The sequence below is a fragment of the Chiloscyllium plagiosum genome, chromosome 10 (assembly GCF_004010195.1).
Source record: "Chiloscyllium plagiosum isolate BGI_BamShark_2017 chromosome 10, ASM401019v2, whole genome shotgun sequence".
Lineage (NCBI taxonomy): Eukaryota > Metazoa > Chordata > Chondrichthyes > Orectolobiformes > Hemiscylliidae > Chiloscyllium > Chiloscyllium plagiosum.
The window spans coordinates 7173386-7191991 of NC_057719.1; the positions used below are offsets into that span (position 1 = coordinate 7173386).

At 38.9% G+C, this 18606-nt stretch overlaps 1 protein-coding gene across 5 annotated transcripts in view; it reads left to right on the plus strand.

Moving 5' to 3' along the window:
- Window positions 1–18606, plus strand: part of foxn3 (forkhead box N3) — a 474715-nt gene that overhangs the window by 377494 nt on the left and 78615 nt on the right. The window lies entirely within an intron of this gene.

Here is an 18606-nt window from a genome sequence, read left to right on the forward strand (position 1 = left end):
TACCTAAAGAGTAATGACTCATAACATTGGTGGGTTCACAAAGTTAAAAATCACACAACACCAGGTTATAGTCCCAACAGGTTTATTTGGAAGCACTAGCTTTCTGAGCGCTGCTCCTTCATCAGGTGGTTGTGCAGCGTTCCAAATAAACCTGTTGGACTATAGCCTGGTGTTTGATTTTTAACTTAGTACACCCCAATCCAAAACCGGCATCTCCAAATCATTGGGTCTGGCGCACGTGGAGTGAGGCAGTGGAGGAGGGGTGTCACCTTTCACACTTGCAAAGAAGAATATGACGAGTATAGTGGCATGGTGGCTCGGTAGTTTGCACTGCTGCCTCAGCCCCAGGGACCCAGGTTCGATTCCATCCTCAGGTGACTGTCTGTGTCAAGTTTGCACGTTCTCCCCGTGTCTCTATGGGTTTCCTCTGGGTATTCTGGTTTCCTCCCACAGTCCAAAGATGTGCAGGTTAAGTGGATTGACCACGCTAAATTGTCCATGGTGCCCAGGGATGAGGGGGTTAAGTAGATTAACCATGGGAAATGCAGGGTTACATGGATAGAATAGGGGGTGGGTCTGGATAGGATACTCTTCAGAGGGTTGATGTTGACTTGATTGGCCAAGTGGCCTGCTTCCACGCTGTAGGGATTTTGATGCAAAACTTGGAAGAAAATTATTAAGTATTGCAGAAGAATTTTAACATGCAGCTTGCCGTTGAAAGATATTTTTCTCTATTGAATATGATTGTGATTGTAGCTGTTGCTGTAGACTTCTGATCAGGCGTAATTACTGTTTTATTGCTTTGTGACTAATTTGTATTTCTGATTGCAGAACCTTAGCTGATAATGTTTGAATTCCATACCATGTATTTTAATTGTGTGAATGTGGTGGTTAGAACATAGAACATAGAACATACTTGATTGGCCAAGTGGCCTGCTTCCACGCTGTAGGGATTTTGATGCAAAACTTGGAAGAAAATTATTAAGTATTGCAGAAGAATTTTAACATGCAGCTTGCCATTGAAAGATATTTTTCTCTATTGAATATGATTGTGATTGTAGCTGTTGCTGTAGACTTCTGATCGGGCGTAATTACTGTTTTATTGCTTTGTGACTAATTTGTATTTCTGATTGCAGAACCTTAGCTGGTAATGTTTGAATTCCATACCATGTATTTTAATTCTGTGTGAATGTGGTGGTTCTTAACGTGAATATAATTTCTTTTTGTTTCAGGATCAGTTTTATTTCCACTCATGCTTTTTGTGTTGATGACTTTGAGTTATAGCCCACTTGCACTTTCATTTCACATGATGTCAGAGGTAAAAACCTTTACTCAGTAGTAGGAGCGTGAAATGCACTGCCTGCAAAAGTTTTAGGCTTGCCAACTTTAAGGGCATTTACATGGTCATTGGATAGTCATATGGGCAAAATGGAATAGTGAAGGTTAGATGGGCTTCAGATTGGTTTCACAGGTGAGCACAACATCAAGGGCCGAAGGGCCTGTACTGCGTTGTTATGTTCTATGTGTGTGTTAATGAGGTACAAGCTTGATGGCAAAAATCATTAAACAACTTAACAGGGGAAGGGTGCCAAATTTGACCTTGCCCTATCTGAACAAGATGCATGTGCAGCGTTTTTCTTGTAATGGAAGAAAACTAAATTGTATTATTCTGACATTGCGACTTTAGAAAAGAATAGCTAATGCCAAAGATCAGAAATTGGAACTGGGACATTCTTGGTTTGTATAACTCACTAGCAGTCTCGATAAATTTACTGAAACCAAAGCGTAACTTGGGCATGCTTACTGTTCAAACTTCAATCGTCTTTGATATTACACAATAGGAATATTAAGATTCCCAGAAACTTATTTTAAAATAGTTTTACCTGTAGTGTATATTTTCTATTTAGAGAAAAAAATCCCAGAATAAATGTTACTGCTGTACCATTTATACCCCACTAATTCTTTTCAAACAATTAAATTTTTATTCCTCATAACCTTACATAGCTCCTGCTAAAATACCTTGTCACCCTCCCATCTAATAGTTTTGTTTTGTCATTTATATGACAGCACCACCAACAATGTGCTACCTCTGTAGTGTCAAGGGTGATTTTATTTCCAAACTCTGCCAAAAGGCAACACATGCAACCCGAGAATGTTCATACCTTTCGTTCAAATTGCAAGTGAACTGGGGTCAAAATTCCCAACATGAAGGCATGTAGTTTCTCTGTTCTGATCTGTTCTGTATGTTGCAACCAGAAACCTAGCCACAAATATAGTTGTATATTTGCTCACTCTGTTGGCTGCTGATGGTCTGAATTTCCTTATGAATCCAAAGCACCAACTGGTAAACATGTATTGCTCAATCAGGTGAGGCAGATTGACAATATGAATAGTACAAGATATACTCAGCTATGATCTGCCACCATGTTATTGAAATGTGTTGGTTTTATTTCATTCCCAAATTGGCATTTGCATGTTTGTCATAGGACTAAGAATAAGGCAGATGATGTTTTATGAAGGAACTAAGTTTGGATGAGTCTATTTCATTTCCATTTTAAAGACTTAAATTTTGTATATTTTACATGCAGTTTTCTTCAATCTCTTTGTAAAAACAACTCAACCTTTCAACAAGTTGTAATAATTCATTGGCATAAATCTCAAAGTATTGTGAAGTTGAATGTTTATCTAAACTAATCTCCCAGAATCCTGAGGCGAAGGAGAAATTTATTATTTAATTAAACTTTGCAGACTTTTGTAGTACTCACTTTGGTTATATAAATTAATATTTTCCTATTTTTAGAACAACTTTCCATTTGGAAGTACAAGTAATACCATTGTTTCTGTATTCAAACAGAGCCAATGGCATTAGAACTGAACTGTGGTCTGTTTTTGTCCATCTTTAATAGATTCCCTCGAAAGGCCTTTATTGTGCCGGTGGACATTGCACATTCCCTCTCAATGGACACCTAAGCACCAACATAACCATGTAAGAGGGATATACAATCGGGTACTGCAATTCCCTCCACAGCCCACTGCCTGAACCTGTTGATGACCACATTGGTCAGTCTCATTATCAAACCCACCAGGAGGCCCCAGTCCTCCTTTCTACTCTTTTAAAACAAAACTTTAGGATTTCTGGGTTTTCATTTTTCAATAGCATCAGAAGCTATTTGGGTCTCAACAGAATTGAAAACTTCAGTAAATGCCTCTTGGCTGCTACTCTCTGAATTTTCTTTGTTTTTTTTCCTGGATCGGAGAACTGCACATGAGAATCTGTCTCTGAATTTGCCTTTTTGCCACGGGCTGTGTTTATGGGATGTTACTGAATTGGAACAGTTAATTTGTAATAGTTACTGTGTCTACTACTTAGGTTTTCCAGTAGAATTGTTATTCTAAGTTTGTTCTTATCTTAGAATTTTAACCGTAGTGTTCATAGAGTAGTTTTACAAGTCGCACTGCATCTGGAACATAGCACTCCACATTTGCTTTTAAAATAAGAAAAAGTGAGGGTCTAGGCTACCTTCTTAAAATATTTTGAGGTGTCTGGTCTGGTCTAAATTGTAACAAAAACAAAATCAAACGATCATCAAAAATTTCAAGAACTGTGGTAGAAACTTCCAAATGGTGTACACCAGACCCCGTGGTGCCACCAATCCATTCAAGCGCAGTTCTTGAAATTGTGCATAATGGCCTTTTGCTTTACAGTGGTACAGGATGAAAAATGACTGGGTCTGAATGAGAAGAGACTGTTAAAATGTCATTTATTGCGTTATAATAGACACATCTGGTTCATTGAGATCTCAAACTAGACACTTATTCCTACCCAAGGCTGCATGACATTGGGTGAAGCTTAACATTGTCTCCAACATTAACCCATTCAGAACTGTATGTAGCTATATATTCCTAACTGTCCGGCGTTTAGCATTTTGTTTTTATAAACAAGATTGGAACTGTTTTGGAGGACGGCCAGTGTGTGGAATGTTTTATTGTTTCCTCAAATAATACTTGAGAAAAGGTTATATTCTGTCTTGTTTCCTTTAAAGTAAAAAGTATGATAGAAGGTGAAAAGCTTTAAAATTATTTCAGCTAGATTGTAATATTTTTATTCCTTGATATGTTAAAATCCCTGTGCTTTATAACTTTTCTTGCTGTTGCAAATTTTCCACTGGTTGACTGCAGCTGCCAATGATTTATTTTCCAAGCTTTTTTGGATACACATCTGTCTTTGTATTCAGTTTATTATTTTATTATATGAGTTGCATTAACCTTTGAATTAATAAAATTACTAAACCAGGAAACTGTCTTTTGAGGTCTGATCTTTAGCAAACCCGGACTTGGGCTGTACAGTCTGGGGAAAATTAGTTTATTGTACCTGTGGTTTGAGACCAAGACTCTGGGAAACACTTCACCCCTTTGTCCATCTCCCTATGCAGTACATTGAACCCCACTTGAAGAATAGACGGGTTGCTGTCATTAATCTTTTCCAATAGATGATGTCGTCTAGGTAAGGGGAATTCGGCTGCATTTATTGATGCTTCTCCATCATCTCCTGTTGATGCAAATATAGAGAGAGCATACAAGCAGGGAGTCCCAATCGCTTTTTATAGGAATTAAAAACTGGGTGGGTGTATAAAATGGGCACCTGGGGGATTTTGTCTGTTTCTTGCCGAACAAGTTAGTTTAAAATAACCTCCATTGTCATCTCTTCCTTTGCCATGTTGAATATGTAGCAGTGTATCTTGCTGTCGTCTTCAAGATCAAATGATAGGATGTTAAACTTGAAGTGACTGAAATGTTCACTGTCTCACTCTGAAGAACTGGCAAACTTTGATAGACTTGAACAAAATTCAAGTGCAGTAACTTTTGTGATTTTTCAAAACTGCAGTGTTGTGACTGCCATTGCATGTGTGGTTTGAATGTATTGATAGTTCTAGAGTAGCACAGCGGTTAACACTGCTGCCTCACAGTGCTAGAGGCCCATGTTTGACTCCAGCCTGGGGTGACTATATGGAGTTAGCACATTCTCCCTGTGTCTGCAAGGGTTTCTACCTGGTGCTCGGGTCCAAAGATTTGCAGGTTAGATGGATTGACCATGTTAATTGCCCCATAGTGGCTAGGGATGTGCAGGCTGGGTAGATTAGCTATGATCGGTGCAAGCTTGATGGGCTGAATAACTTCTGTCTGCAGTGTAGAGATTCTGTGACTCTGGAGTTCAAAGTTTAATGGTCTGAGAATTACTCTATTTTTTTACTGAAAGATGTTTGAGGGATGTAACTGGATTTTAAATTGCTTAGAAACATGGATGATACAAGATGTTAACAGACAGTTTCACTTGGGTTTCAAGTAGTATGAGAAAACATAAATGGCAAATGAAAGTTTCAAAAGAGCACAGTAGTTAGTTGAGCCATTCAACTCACAACTGCACCCTGTTCTCTCATAGGTTGCCACTGCAGCTCTTTTTTTTAAATGAAGCAAGGGAGCCCCATGTTTCTAACAGGAGAGTCTGCTCAGGGTGTTTTCAGATTGGAGCTGTGTTTCCATTCTGACAATTCTTTCATAGCACTGTTAGAGAAAGACAAACCATGCTCTTTTTTTTTTACAGCAATCAGCTTCCATATTCTGAAATGTAATGGGCCTGACAGCCACTTCTACACCTGCTGTCAATCCATAAGTATGTAAAATAAGTGTGATTTTAGTGTGCTGCGAGGGTCGTGTGCAAGTTGGGTCAGGTCCAGAGAAGATAACTGGGTCATGCCTGGTGGGAAAGATAATGGAGTTGGGTCTAGAGAATGTCAGGTCGGAGTCTGGGGAGATGTAGTTGGGATTTCAGGTAAGTTTGGTGACTGTTTAATATTTACCAGGAAAGGTGAGACTATTAAATACATTTGATTTAATTTTATCAGAGCCACCCAAAGTGTCTGATTTAAATTGCTTTGGTTCCAATCATAGTGTAGTTACCCAGAGGAAAATTCAATTTCCAGGGCAATTCCTTCAGAGAATGCTCCAGTTGGGATACTGCATGTCGATGCTTAATTCCGGTCTGCAATGGCGTAACAACAATCTGGCCAGTTGAAAAGCTGAGTCAATACTTTTGTTACTGGAAGACAGTGCGCTGGTTCTGAATAGGAGATGGGTATTTGGGAGTTTCATTTGATCAATTTCAGTACAAGTTTGTCAGGGAGGTTGAGTAGAGTTCACAGTGGGCTGTTATGTTGTGTGGCACAAGCTGTTTTTGATGGTGTGCATTAAAAAAATGTTCTCACTTAGATTGTCAGTAGGCATATCTAATTATTTTGGAGAAAAATTGTTTTGCCTCTTTTTAAAAGTTTTAGTTTTACCCATGGTTATTGTTCAGTGATCCAACTCCTGGCAATAAACATGACTAGGACTTACCCTGATTCCAACCAAAATGGGGTGATTTGCAAATGAAGCCATTTGGTCTGCAGTCAAAATGCACAAATCTTGAAACTGTGAGCAATACACAGTTAATTTCCTCACCACCATCATCAGGCTTCACTCAAAATCTTCAACACTGAGAACTTCCAATTAATAAAGGACTGCTTTCTTAAAAGGCAATTTTATTTTTTAAAGTTCTTCAGTATACGAAGTTTTGATTATTATCCTCCCTTTGGACAATTGTCTTTGAACCCTGTACTGAGTTCACCATTTCCTGTGCTCAACTCAACTGTTTGAATTCAAGCTGTCCAGATTCCATTTCTTGTCACAGTAAGCCTGCCAAATAGTTGCATACAATGTTTCAGTCTTCAGTCTCTCAGTATTTGACTCCCACCTTTCTGAATAATGTCAGTGTCTGTCATACTCTGCCTATTCTCTTCAAGTTGGCACTGAATTGCTCTGTATAATGTTGACTGCATATGATAGAGTCCCAGGATATTAAAGTTGCCTACTCATCTTGAAGCTACATTTTAAGCTACTTGCTTTCTCAGTTGCCTCTAACTTGAGAGGGTTTAAGTCATGTGGCCCCACCTTTCTGAATAATGTCAGTGTCTGTCATACTCTGCCTATTCTCTTCAAGTTGGCACTGAATTGCTCTGTATAATGTTGACTGCATATGATAGAGTCCCAGGATATTAAAGCTGCCTACTCATCTTGAAGCTACATTTTAAGCTACTTGCTTTCTCAGTTGCCTCTAACTTGAGAGGTTTTAAGTCATGTGGCCTCTGTCCCCAGCAATAGCCCTACGTTTCAGTCTTCTTAAGAAAGAGCCTATGTTGATGCTGTTTCTATTGTGCTTAACGTTAGAACAGAAGTGTTAAATGTACTCTGTGGGCCTCAGTGCACATTATTGATACTTTAAATGGTTGATGTTAAATTCTGACTTCTGATTTAGCACTGTTGCCTCACAATTGGACAAATCTTAAAAACAAACCATTCCAATCTCTTGACTGACAAAATTTGAGCAGGTCAATACAAGTTATAATGAAAACAACAATGGAAGTTGAATTGCCTGGATTTGAAGCATTGGAAGTCTTAAAACTCTTTGTGCTATTGTATAATGAAACAAGACTGAAGTTGAGTATTGGAGAGGTCCCACTGATTCGTGTTTGAGTAGCTATCATGTGTCTTTTAATACAGCTGTTTGCTCCAAAGCAATACATTATCAGAATGGTTTTATAGCCGAAGAAATTTAGCTTTCTTGTAAACCTATGGTGCTGGAAAAGCACAGCCAGTCAGGCAGCATCCGAGGAGCAGGAGAGTCGACGTTTCGAGCATAAGGTCTTCATCAAGAATCTCCTGACGAAGAGCATATGCTCGAAACGTCGACTCTCTTCCTCGGATGCTGCCTGACCGGCTGTGCTTTTCCAGCACCACACTTTTCGGCTCTGATCTCCAGCATCTGCAGTCCTCACTTTCTCCTTTCTTGTAAACCTGCCAAATTTATATTGAGTATCAAATCTGACCTCATTTCAGTCTTTCATTTTGCTGCTTACTGGATTCTCTGAAAGAGAGAAAATTAAGACTGTATTTCATAAGATACTGATTACATTATTAGATAACTTACTTGTATTGCTTTAGAACAATTAAAGGTTGAAATCTCAAATACACAAAGGGATTTATTCTTTGTGAGATTCTTCTATCATTAAGAGAAAGAGAGTTGCTCATTTTTCAATTCTGCAATTGTACTGAGTAATTTCCATAAGGGGATAGAACAGTATAAAGCCACAGCTGAAAAAGGAAGTATGTACTCTGTCTTGTTTCGCTTGGCAGCATCGAGTGAAAAACTTGTCGTATCATTGTATCTTCAACGCACAAAAGAATTCTGCACTACAAAAAGTGCATTCACTGAAAATGCCTGCCACCTCTATTAATCAGCATTTTTACTCTATTCTGGATTAAATCAATGCTTATGCTGCCTTCAGCCACCCATAGGTGCAGTGTTGCAATAGTACAGTTAAAAGGCGACTATAAATACATATTGGCATTTCCTGTTGCACAGTGTTGTGGTATGTAAAATGTAACTGGTTGCTATGGGGACTGCAAGCCGGCATTAGCTATGGAAGGAAATGTTCCAGTCATGAGACTTAGATTTTTTTTACACTGTCTGAAGGCTTCTGTCCAGATGTGAGCAAAAGCAAATATGGATGTGTAATACTCAACTCTTCAGTGACTGTTTGTTATTTCTGATGTTATAAATCTTGATCCCTGTATTAGTTTTCTTGTCCAGAATATTTTAGATTACACCATTTGAAAGCAGATTGTTGAAAATACAATAAGCGAAAGAAGAATGAGTAGTCTTGCAGCTTGTCACCAACTCTTGAACCATGAAGATTGCAGCTTAGGCCAGCCAATGATTGTCTCCAACCTTGATCTTTGTTGGAGAACAACCAAATGTACCAGCAAGGGGAAGGAGTAAGCCTTTGGCACCTTGAACCTGCTCTGTTATTTAATAAGATCCTGGATGATCTAATTTTAACTTCAAATCAATATTTCTGTGCACTCTGGTAATGTTTCAGCCCTTGCATGTCAAATATTTATCCACCTCTACCTTGAAAAAAATACTTAAAAGCTCAGCTTTCACCACCTTTTCAGGAAGATAATTCCAAAGACCCAGTACCTTCTGTGAGAAAAGATTTTGCCTTGTATGTTTTAAATGCACACCCCTGATTTTTGTTTTGTAAACAGTGACCCCTATTTCTAGATTCTCCCATAAAAAGAAATGTCCACTCCACATCCACCCTATCAAGATTCCTCCGATTTACTTGTATCAGTTGAGTTGCTCTTGAGCTTCTATACTTGGGCAGATACAAGCCTAGCTGAAAATGTGTTGCTGGAAAAGTGCAGCAGGTCAGACAGCATCCAAGGAGCGGGAGAATCGACGTTTCGGGCATGAGCCCTTCTTCAGCACTAATCTCCAGCATCTGCAGTCCTCACTTTCTCCCAGATACAAGCCTAGCCTGAACAACCTTTCCTCAAGACAGTCCACCATTCTAGATTTAGTCTGGTAAACCTCTGAATTGCTGCCAATGCACTTGCATCCTTCCTTAAATAAGGTACACAAACTGATCAAATATGGTCTCACCAGTGCCCTTTAAGACCATAAGGCACAGGAACAGAAATTAGGCCATTCGGCCCACCAAGTCTGCCCTGCATTCAATCGTGGCTGATTGGTTTTTTTAACCCCGTTTATAACTGAAAGATAAACTCCTATGTGAATGATAATCAGTTTTCGTAATTACTTGATGTATTTGCATAATTGTCTTTTGTGATTCAAGTACTAGAATGCTCAAATTCCTCTATATTCAGAGTTCAGTAATTTCTCACCATTTACACAACTTGCTTTACTTTTCATTTTCCTCCCAAAATAGACAATTTCACACTTTTTTTACATTATACTCCCATTTGCCAGATCTTTGTCCTCTCAATTAACCTATCTATATAGGGTTATAGAATCATACGGCACAGAAAAAACCCTTCGGTCCAACTCATCCATGCCAACCAAGTTTCCCAAACTAAACTAGTCCCATTTGCCTGTGTTTGGCCCACATCCTTCTAAATCTTTTCTACTCCTGATCTGCCCACATGTTTTTTAAATGTTGTAACTGTACTTGCATCTACCAGTTCCTCTGGCAAATCATTTCACAGATGAACCACCCTCTTTGAAAAGGTTGCCTCTGCCTTTTAAATCTTTCTCATCTTATCTTAAAAATGTGCCCTCAAGTTTGGAACTTGTCCACCTTATTCACCTTATCTGTGCCCCATCACCTATATGTTGTATTAAAAAAGAATGGGTACCCAATGAACAGTCATTTCTCAGCAATAAACCCAAACAAGCAGACAAAACACGTCCAGAAAACCTAGCTGCTCCCTCCTACAACAAAGTCATCTCGAATGACTACTCAGCCCCCTTGGCATCATGGTAGCCCACAAACCCACCAACACACTAAAACAGCAACTAATGAACTTGAAAGGCCAAACACGGACAACAAGCAAAACTAATGTCATTTACAAAATGCTTTGCAAGAACTGTAACAAACACTATATTGGACAAGCAGACAGAAAACTAGCCACCAGGATACATGAACATCAACTAGCCACAAAAAGACTTGACACTCACTCACTAGTATTCTTACATTTGGATGAGGAAGGACACCACTTCGACTGGGACAACACATCCATCCTTGGACAAGCCAAATAGAGACATGCATGAGAATTCCAACTGGAACGCTATTAACAAACATGTTGACTTGGATCCCATTTACCACTCCCTAAGAAGTACAACAGGAAATTACATAACCAGAGAAAATGACGTCGCCACAGGAAATGTCATTGCCAACCCAAGGAAACATACAAATAGAAAGCAGGCAATACCATCGTGCCTCATCCAGAGGCTCACTGAAGGTGTTACCTGGTATGGTGACAAAATGTCTGAAAATGAACCTTGCAGCTCAGCGAGCAAACCTACATGCAAAACCTCAACCTGATCTACAAATCTTCTCAAAACTCGCTAGCCTCCCATGACCTTATAAACTTTTTTAACGTCAGGCTTCACCCTCCTAAGCTCCAGTGGAAAAAGTTTCAGCCTATCCAGCCTCTCCTTATAATTCAAACACTCCAGTCCCGGTAGCATCCTTGGAAATTGTTTCTGTACCTCTCCAATTGAATAGTATCCTTCCTTTAGCAGGGCAACCAGAATTATATACAGTACTCCAAAGGTGGCCTCCCCAATGTACTGAATATCCACAAAATGACATGCCAACTCCAATACTTGATGATCTGAGCAATGAAGGCAAGCATGCCAAACGCTGCCTTTACCACCTGTGACGCCACTTTCAAAGAATTATTTCCCTGAACCCCGATGTGTTCAACAACACTCATCTACCATTAATTGTATAAGTCCTACCCTGACTGATGTACCAAATGCAACACCTCGCATCAGTCCAAATTAAACTCCATCTGCCACTCCTCAGCCTAATGGCCCAATTGATTAGATCCCTTTGTAATCTTAGATGGCCGCCTTCACGATCCAGTATATCACCAGTTTTAGTGTCATCTGCAATTTACTAACCATGCTTCCTAAATTCTCATCTAGATTGTGTTTATATAAATGACAAACAACAGTGGACCCAGCACCAGTCCTTGTAAAACACCGCTGGTTGTAGGCTTCCAGTCCCAAAAACAACCCTCTACAACTGCCTTCCATCTCCCACATTCTTTGTCTTCACAACTTACTTTCTGACCTATCCTTGTGTCATCAGCAAATTTGGCTGTTAATACATCGAAATCATTTATATAAATGGTAAATATTTAAGGTTGTAGCATTGATCCTTCTGGCATTCCAATCGTTTGATCCTGCTAAATTGAAAAAGATGCATTTATGCCAACTCTGCCTGTTGGCCAACCAAATTTCTGTTCAAGTCAGTATGCTACTTTCTATTCCAATAACCATTGAGTATCAGGTGTCACTGGTTCCATTTTATCCATAACACATTACTTTCTAAAAGTTCTCCAGTAGTTGAATATGATTTCATAAAACCATGTTGACTTTGCTTGATATCTAAGAGCCCTGCTATAACTACTTTAATAGCAACTTCTAACATTTTCCTAATGCCAGATGTTAAGCTAACCGGCCTATGGTTTACTGCTATCTGTCCTTCCATTTTTGACTTTAGGAGTTTAGCTTGCTATCCTCCAAACTAATTGAACTGTTTCTGAATTGAGGGATGTGTTGATAAGTTAAAACCAATGCATCAGCTATTTTACGAGATTAAAGATCCAATGATGAAGTCCATAAGGACCTCCATTTGTCAGCCCGCAGCTCCAGCAATTTACTTAGGACCACTTCTCTTGTAATTCTCTTCCCTACCTCTCATTTCCTGAATTATAGCTGCTTCAGGGATCTTATGTATATCCCCTATAGAACAGACTGATGGAAAATACCTGTTCACTTCCATCTCTCTTACTTTTCATGATCAGTTCTCCAGATTCACTTTCTATGAGACCAACACTCATACTATCTATTCTATGTTTCTGACTAGCACTGTTTTTAATCTGTTTTTTTTTAGTTATTTACTTTTTTTAGGTTTTTGACCAATCTTCTGATGTGCTTCCTGACTTTGCATGATCATAAGCCATTTCTTTGTTTTATTGTCTATAAACTTTCTAGTTAACCACAGATGGCGGGTCCATCTCTTAGAATTTTCATTTTCAGTAGAAAATATCTATTTTATGGGTTCTGAAATAGTCCCTTAAATGCTTACCATCACATCTCTGACATATGCTTTAACCTTGTTTGCTAATTTACTTCAGCTTTCATGCACTCATAATTACACTTGATGAAGTTCTTATTCTATTTAAAACAAAGATGTTTCCTCCTAAAACTTAATGTGAAATTTAGTCATAATATGATCGTTGCCACCTAAGGACTCCTTCACTATCAGATCAGTAATTAATCCTATCTCTTCAGTTAATGCAAGGCCAAGTATAGCCTCCTTCATAGTTGGCTGCAGAGCATGCTGTTATAGAGGTATAGAGATGTACAGCATGGAAACAGACCCTTCGGTCCAACCCATCCATGCCAACCAGATATCCCAACCCAAACTAGTCCCACCTGCCAGCAACCAGCCCATATCCCTCCAAACCCTTCCTATTCATATACCCATCCAAATGCCTCTTAAATGTTGCAATTGTACCAGCCTCCATCACTTCCTCTGGCAGCTCATTCCATACACGTACCACCCTCTGTGGAAAAAGTTGCCCCTTAGGTCTTTTTGATATCTTTCCCCTCTCACCCTAAACCTAAGCCCTCTAGTTCTGGACTCCTCGGCCCCAGGGAAAAGACTTTGTCTATTTATCCTATCCATGCTTCTCATGATTTTGTCAACCTTCAGGTCACCCCTCAACCTCTGACGCTCCAGGAAAAATAGCCCCAGCCTGTTCAACCTCTCTCTATAGCTCAAATCCTTCAACCCTGGCAACATCCTTGTAAATCTTTTCTGAACCCTTTCAAGTTTCACAACATCTTTCCGTTAGAAAGGAGACCACAATTGTTTGCAATATTCCAACAGTGGCCTAACCAATGTCCTGTACAGCCGCAACATGACCTCCCAACTCCTGTACTCAATACTTCGACCAATAAAACAAAGTATACCAAACGCCGCCTTCACTATCCTATCTACCTGCGACTCCACTTTCGAGGAGTTATGAACCTGCACTCCAAGGTCTCTTTGTTCTGAGAAACTATCCCACAAACATTCTCTGATCTCCTCATCAAAGTTGCATTTTCCCATCTTAACTTTTCTGGTCTATATATATATGCTAACAGGGCGCTTATTTGTTATCTCTTCAAGTCTGAAATGTCCACCCCACCTCACCCTGCGGGAGCTGCAATTCAGTAAATTTAATTCGGGGGCGTCTGCAACACCAAATAATGGACCTTAGCCAAACATTTCTGCATGCCATTCAGTTAGATCGTGATAGATCTGTACCTCATATTCCACCTACTTCCCTTTGTTCTATATCCCTTGATATCTCTTCTAACAAAGGGAGATGTCAAGATTACCACTGACAAAATAAAACACTTTTTGAATTGCTTAATGTATTGACAAATCTACAGAAGAAATTTCGAATTGCTTGAAAGTATTAGAATGGAACAAATCTACAGAAGAAATTTTGAAACCCAGAAGTGTAAATGGTTTTGCAATTGTCAAATTCAATTATTACTGGCATTGCTGCCACTAAGAATTTCAGGACTGAGGTTGGCCAATATACTTAGGAACATGATGTTTACTGTGAAACCTGATAAGGCAACTATAACTTATGACACTAAATCTGACTCAGGTGACCTTTAAATGGTTTGAGCTATTTTTCAAGATGCAATCTACAGCATGATAGTCCAGTATCGAGCATGAAAGCGTACCTCACGAAGCTGATGTATAATCGAACCCTGGACTATTTTACAGCTTCTCCCTCAAAGTTGGATTTTTTGTTACAAAATTATTTTTGTATTCACATTGTGCCTTTGTCACATTTCAAAGAGTCTTTACATTGCGTTATATTAACTGTTCTCTTGGAACTCTCGCCACCTGTAATCAGTGTGTGGAAAGGGGTGTGTCTCCTCTTACTCTTTGATTATGTATTCAAATAAACAATTTACAGCAAGCTTTTATGTGTTAAAAATAAAGAAGGTAATTTATTCTCATGGTTTACCCTAAATCAACACAGCATGTACTTGGTGTGCGTGCGCATATATAGACACAGATCAGATACAAATAATCTGCTTTTAAGATTACTGTTAATTCAGTCTGATTTACCATTCCTGACCTTTATGTGGCAGCCTGTAGTTTCTTGAATGAGTTCAGTGATTTTAAATCTCGCATTGGGTCTTATAAAGGTTCTCAGCATGTTATGATGTTTGTTGACTATCTTGGAGGTTGATTCTCAGGTCAGGGTACTGGATTATTAAGGGTGCATTTCCTGAACCCATGATAACTGAGGCGCACCAAGCATTATTTGGATGGAACAGGTCAACACAATAAAATAGGAAATAGATAGTAACCATTGAGTTTCAATCTTACCTTTTATTCAGGATGAAACATAGAAAAAGGCAATCCGGAGATTCTATCATCTTTGATGTTAACCCATTCCGACACAAAGTTGCACCTGTATAACCCATCACAGATAGTTGTGAGCTTTTAAGCAATGCCCAATTTTTTTGGATGTTAGCTCGAGGTTTCACATCTCTCGCCCAAATTCCAAAAGTTGTATGAATTTGGCAGCTATCTGAATATCTTACTGATGCCCATTTTTTTTAAAAGGAATTCACTGAAAGTGCATATTGCTTGTCTGTACTGGGTCTGACACCATTATATAAGCGAAGAAGAATTTTTGAGAGTCTAAGCGTGTGAATATCACTGGAAAAGACGAATTTTGTCAATGTTTTTCAACTTTCTTTCATGAAGAGATTCACAAAAGCAAATGGTCTGTTTTGATGCTGTACATCTCTATGACAATACTAATAAAAAGGGGAATGAACTGTATCATTGGTCTCATTGGCAATATATGGACTTAGATTAGTAGATATTTTGGAGAGTGTTGCCACGGAGAATACACCAGCTAGATGATAACTGATAATTAACTGCTGAGCTTATTTAAATTTAAACCAGCAATTTTACTCCGGTCAAGCCAGTGCCATGAGGAATGCAGCAGAGGAATAAGTGTATTTTAAATACTTAAAAGTATTTGTTTATTTAAGTTGGAATTGTCAGTGGAAGCATTTTCTGTTATTTGTCTCCAGGCTACTGCCATGACTGGAATTTATTGTCCATCCATCTAAGTGATCCTGAAAACCTGTCTATGAAACCAAACACAGAAAATACTGAAGAAACTCAAAATCTGGCAGCGTCTGTGCAGAGAGAAATAAAGTTGCTATTTTGATATAACTCTTCAAGCTATGGTCATGTAGAATTGTATTAACATTCAGGACAGATCAAGTTCTCAACAGCACTAGACAATTGTTTTATGTGGCACTTGACAGTTTTACGATCGGATTTTACTGATACCAGTTTCTTCCTTTTGTTTCAGTAACTGAATCCAAATTCTCTTACTCCCATGGTGTGATTTTGAATACTCATTCTCTGGATTTAGTCCAGATCGTTGCATTACTAACCCAAGAACATCATGACCTTGTGTACCCTTTTCCAGCTTAAAGGTGATTAAAGCTATTTGAAAGGAGAGCAAGCAGTCTCTGTTAAAATCTCATTACTTAACATTTTCTTCCAACCATTAGCCAATGTCACTCGATTCCCTGTTTAATAGAGGAGCATTTTGTTAGCGGAGAAATAGTACAATTGTAGCTAAGCCAGTAATCACTGGACTGTGAAGGAAATCAGCGCTGTGTGAGTAATGATTTTTTTCTTGTGACAAAACACAAAAGAAGCTACTGTTTAATTGCTTAAATCTTCTTTATTATATCTTTTGCCTTCAGTCTCATTGTGAACCTTCAGTTTGAATTGAATTCACTGTGAATTTAAAGCCCTCATTGTTTGCTTTAATGCTGCATGATTTATGTATGTGTATATATTTACAAAGACCCTTTTGAGACTAATGAGTTATCATTTGCGTATACCACTTTAGACCTGCACTGACAACGTCTAGCTGAGTTAGTGTGGAAAACTGCACCTGTGTTTCCAATCATTGGCTTTCGCTAATTGAGAAACATATCAAATAAATCAAACTTTGGTTTTGTAACAATCTGCCTTTACACTGCACAGCCCTGCACCGGAATAAACCTGGAGACATACTATATGACTTCTCATCTAAATTATACTGTAGGCCTGGCTTGGTGCCAACTGCATAGTGTATTTGTTCCACAGACTTGTTTTTGGAAACTAGTCTTTTTTTAATTCCTTCCTTAAATGCTGACTTTGCTAGAAAAGCTCTCCTTTATGACTGATTCCTGCCTGGGGTTTAGAAGATTTTGGTGAGCTTGCTTTCCTGAAACATTAAACATTTCTCTGACGTAGTGAGGACATGTTGCTGTTGTTATCATGTGACCATTTGTGCTTATCAAGGTGACAGGTGTTGTTGGGAATTGGAACCCAACCCTATTCCTGGTTCTCAGTACAGCTACAGTATGCGTAAACTGCAAAGTGATCTAACTACTACTGTATCGCCACCATGCCTTAGCCCTATTAGCAGAAGAGCACCCTCTGCTGCACCAGCATACAATTTTGTTCTTCCAACAGGAAGCTTCTCTGGTTTAGGTGAAATGTAATAACTTCTGTCTTCCTGTCATTAAATTATTTTTGAATGATTTAGATGATTCCTCGCCATCTATTTGTGTTAAAAAGAAAATAAGTCTTTATATAATCTACGAATGGGTTGTTGTCATTCCTTTAAAGAATACTTTAGAACTCGAGCATAAAATGGGTTTTGATTTGAATTAAGAGAAGACAAAAGCCTGATGGAACCTCGCTTGAAGAGCCTGACGGAAAATGTACTTTATGTAAGATGAAAATATCAGTACTGCTTCACAGTTTGAAAACATGTACCAACAGATATAAGAACAACTACTTCCCCATTGTTATCAGACTTTTGAACAGACTTAATAGAGTTGATCTTTCTCTGCACCATCCCCTGTAGCTGTAACACTACTGTATATTCTGTACTCTGTTCTATTACCCTGATGTACATACACAATGTATGATTTGTCTTGCTAGCACTCAAAGCAATACTTTTCAGTGTGTCTTGGCACATGTGACATGCTTTTATTGGAAAGAATTTGTATTGTGTTGCACAATAATTTGCCCAGGATTTGGTGGTGACATGAGTGTCAAATCCCTATTTTGCCTCCATTTGGTGTGTGCTTAATTATTTATAGAATTGTAGAATCAGTATGGCACAATAAGTGGTTATTTACCTGTCAGATTGAATGGAGTTCCATTTAGTTAAGGTGCTAAATAATCAGTTAGTGATAATTACCCTCACTTCAGGAGGATTGTGTGTTGATTTCTCAGAGGCTGCATAGTTTACCTTTAAGCAATTTGTGTTTTTCTCAGTCAGAAATACTTGTTTGCAGTAACTAAAATTAGCCCATCACCATTGAAGTCTCTTGGGATTTCCTCATTTCTAATCCTGACGACAAAGTATTTTAATGACAGGATGACTAGCATGTAAAACAGTATTGTTGAATAGGCAATCACTTCTGTACACATAGATGAATAATTTAAATGGAAGCATTTGATTGGGATCAAATTAGTAAATTTCTTGACTAGCGCAGCTTTTCTCAAAACCATATACTCTCCCTGGGTAAAAACAATGACTGCAGATGCTGGAAACCAGATTCTGGATCAGTGGTGCTGGAAGAGCACAGCAATTCAGGCAGCATCCGGGAACGGCAAAATCGACGTTTCGGGCAAAAGCCCTTCATCAGGAATAAAGGCAGAGAGCCTGAAGCGTGGAGAGATAAGCTAGAGAAGGGTGGGGAGAGAGTAGCATAGAGTACAATAGGTCAGTGGGGAAGGAGATGAAGGTGATAGGTCAGGGAGGAGAGGGTGGAGTGGATAGGTGGAAAAGGAGCTGGGCAGGTCAGACAAGTCCGGACAAGTCAGGGGATCGTGTTGCTGGAGGTTAGAAACTAGGATGAGG